Here is a 4,051-nt window from a genome sequence, read left to right on the forward strand (position 1 = left end):
GGGGTTGTTTGTATCATCATGACATGAAAAAATTCTCTTTAATTCCAGATAAAAGGTGTATCCGGAATCCACAAAACCAACAAAACCAAGGAAATCAGGAGGTGATGATTCCACTAAGGACGAATGATAATGAGGATGCAGATTCTGGTGGTGGTGCTGAAATTTAGACTCATTAGGATATAGCTTTGTGATGGTGATGCAGAACATGGAAAAATCTATTCATAATGGAGATATAACTAAATTGAATTTATTTCTTGTTATTATCTGGTCATACATTTCCATCTGTTTTATTACTTGCTAAATCCTTTTCTCATCATCATGACAGGAAAAAACATTCTCTTTGATTCCAGATAATAGGTGTATCCAGAATCAACAAAACCAACATAACCAAGGAAATTAGGAGTGGAGGTTCTGTATATAATTTACAGGTGAGGTCCTGCATTTGCACCATCATTTGGATTTTGGAATAAGTGTAAGTATCATCGTCATCCTCATCACCATCGGTGCTGTTACATTATGTGAGTGATCTAAGTTCATGCTCTATTGTAATTGTTGTTTTATATATAAATACTGCATATCAGCTTTTGTTTTTCTGGATTCAAAGAAATTAAAAAGTGTTAGTTACACACAACAAAATAAAAATGAAAGAAATACATTGCCAACAATACCTGGAGCACTACACTGCGGTTTTGTTTTTTATAATGACTGAAACATTTCTCTTTAATTCTAGGTTATCAACTCATCCGGCAGCGAGAAGGAAAAGGGGTCGTGGAGATGGTTATGCTAATTCAAGATGTTCTTGCTGCAGACAGCGTGATTAATGAGGACTGCACTGCTGCTGCTAGTGCCGATACAGAGACAGAAGTAAAACTGTTAAAAGCTGAAAATGGAGATGATCAGAAAGTGACAAAGAAAAATCAGAGTCAGCAGCAGTGGTTGGAAGAGTACTGAAAATCTTTACTCCCACAAAAAATGAATTAAAATGACCAATTGAGAATCCTGGTTAATAAATTACTTAAAGTACAAGTTACTTTTCATTTTAATATTTTATGGCGTGATTATAACTGTATTATCATGTCTGATTAAAGTCACCAGATGTAACTGTTGAGCAGGCTGAATGAATGTAAGTAATAAACAGTTACTGTGATGATCAGTTTGTATTGAAAGGAAGATTTTATGTAGTTGCTGTCAGTTTTTGTGTCAATATTGATTATAAATTGATTCCAATGTGGCTGTATTGCTATCATCATAACCATTGCATTGCAAGTCACATTTCAGTTAGAGAATTTCCAAATGTTATTTTCACTTAATTTGATTCTATAGAACTCCTCCTTGTACCTCCCAAACTGTAAATAAAGAAGCCAGAACAGTTACCAGAGTTTACATCTGTTTAACACGCTTCACACACCAGTAGCCAGTTAAATATAAAGCAGTTTATCAGAGTCGACAAAGTCACAGCTTGGACATGTGTTTGGCTGCTAAACAATTATTATATTCTTTCTGTACATTAAGGTTGACCCAAAATATAAGGCTTATAAATGCCTTATAATAAAACTTGTCAAAGCAATTTGACTCACCCATCTCAGGAGGTTCAGTCTGCAAAACCTTGAATGAAACCTGCCCGGAGTGAAGAAACAGTGAACACTACCAGAAGAATTTCATCATCATATGATATTATATGTCAGAGGACAAAATACAATTAAATCCTTCGTTTACAAATGGTTATCTGCCTTCAAAATTAAAAAATGAAACCACTTGAAATGCTTTAACATCTTCCACTGTACCCCTCCCTATCTTTAGGGGGAGACAGCAGCTCAGCACTGTGTGTGTTTTTATAGTCACATCTGTTATAAACATATGTTTTGTCCAGGCGCCTACTGAGATTTTTTAAAGATAACAGTGTATAGGGCTTATAACATTACAATGAAAGTATATAATGGCCATTGCCACGCTCTCCTGAGTTTTTGCAGCAGTTTTTGGGTTTATTACCATTTTTTCCACACAGATTTGGTGCACAGTCTAGCTGTCTTTGACCACTCTAAAACGGATACAAATAGTCAAAATCCCTTCGAAATACCACGTTAAGGCTCCAAGACCTAGAGGAACACCATAAGAAAAGTTGGCATTAGAACCTTTTGAATGAATTTTCAGCAATTTGCTTCTGATTTTATTTACTGTACTGTTTTAGTGATTTAATATATATTTTTGTATCTAAATGAAGAAGACATTTAAAAGATGTCAACAGTGTAGTTTAGGAGTTTGTCTTAGAAACTGACAAATTCAGTAAAATCACTTTTAGTCCTTTAAGGCAAAACAGAGTAACACATCCAGAACAGTGAGACCACAAAGATTATGAGCAGCTTTGATGTTTTATTCATCATTAACAGTGACATAATGTAACATGTTACATAAAGATAAATTACATAAAGATACACTACAAGTGCATAATAATTTAACAACATAAACCTAGGGCTTGAGAGGAATAAAAAAGAAGTATCAATTATTATGCAAATAAATACAAGGGGTTGCTTTCACTTTATTTTCTTTTTTTTAAAGTTTGCTTTTTCTTCTTGTTCTTGTGTTAGTCTTGTTTTTGTGCTACACATAGCTCACACGCTGCTTCTGCTTTCCCAGACGGAGGAATATAGACAGTGATGATGATGAAGGATGATGGTGATGATGATGATGATGATGAAGACCCCTGTGAGGAATATAAACAGTGATGGCGATAACACTGGAAAGTTCCCGTGGCAGATAACATGGACGACGTCGCCAGGTCCCCTCCTTTCTTTCCTGCCGGTTCGCGGTGGTTCAAGTTTGTTTTCCATGCTGCACTGCCGATGAAAGAGTTGAAACCTCCTCTTCTTCATCCCTCCGATGTTAACCCCCGCTCTGCAGCTCCGCCGATCTCCTTCCTCACTTCCTCCGGTATAGGATGCTCCCGGCAGGATGCTTGGCCGCCTGCCTCAGGGCGACCATCTGTGCGGTGTAATACACTGAGACACCCCGACTGCGAAAACACGTGAAACTCACCAACAATGATGACGGAGCTGGGCCAAATTCCAGAAGGCAAACCATAAGAGTGCCACTCAATATTCCCAGAATTGAAATTTTTCCCAAATCAGGTTTTCGTAAGCAGACCTCTCTTTGGTTCACTCTTTTCACCTGGCAGTTCTTTTAAGATGATTACATTAGACAGATACATGTGGCCTGAAGCCCTGTTCAAACGAAATGTAGTTAGCTATGTTATGTCTTACATCTTTCAGTCAACAAAATGGTTATTCCAGTCCAGAAAGCCAGCAGTAAGGAAGAAATCCGAGAATGTCCGTTATCAATCTCTGACCTTGTGCCTGTTCCCTCTCCAAATCAAATTACTTGGCTTCATATGTTTTTCAGTGATTAAGTCTATATATTGAAGATTTTGCTGTTTACTGTTTCAACGCATCACCGCTGATTTGAACTGAACACAGATACCTTCAGTCCATTAGCGGAAGTTGTTTTCCTGAGATTCATTTGAGCTTTGACCTGTGGTTTGCAGCGGTCTGGTGACAGTGGGTGCGTGATTTTCTAGGCTTGACATTTGCCTACTTTTTTTGAAAGGTCTGCGAGAAATATAGAATGAGTCAGATATCGGTGGTTGCTCTGTGCTCAGAAGAGGGGAAATATAGGTGCGTGGTTGTCTTGTTTCGCTGTTACATTACTCCGGGCCAGCCCTGTAACAGCGATAGGCTTCCAACCACATGCTGTGCGAAGAAAAGTTCATCAAAGTGACGATTGTGTCCCCCCAAGAATGTTCTGTTGTATCTGTGGTATACGCTTCTCCTAATGGTAAGTTTTGACAGAAATACACTCGAAGTTTGATGTTAGTTTTTACTAGTGGCAGACAACAAGCGAATAGAATGCTTTGATTTTTTCGCCCTGTTTTTTTTTTGACCATGTGTCTGATGTATACAGTTGGAGCTCCGATTGTCAACACTTCGACCGGTGACAATCAAACGTGCCCTCCCTGTACCCAGACGAACGTCGCTAGCCCAATTGACTGTTAAGACAC

The 4,051-nt window shown here is 38.2% G+C and overlaps 1 long non-coding RNA gene across 1 annotated transcript; it reads left to right on the forward strand.

Moving 5' to 3' along the window:
- The first annotated feature begins 6 nt into the window (after positions 1-6).
- LOC118338705 lies at positions 7-1,170 on the forward strand. The gene is made up of 2 exons (XR_004797277.1): positions 7-428; positions 731-1,170. It is a non-coding gene; the product is annotated as an uncharacterized LOC118338705 (long non-coding RNA).
- The last annotated feature ends 2,881 nt before the right edge of the window (positions 1,171-4,051 follow it).

This window comes from Morone saxatilis, unplaced genomic scaffold (genome assembly GCF_004916995.1).
Source record: "Morone saxatilis isolate NCDOM2014 unplaced genomic scaffold, NCSU_SB_2.0 Contig5, whole genome shotgun sequence".
NCBI lineage: Eukaryota > Metazoa > Chordata > Actinopteri > Moronidae > Morone > Morone saxatilis.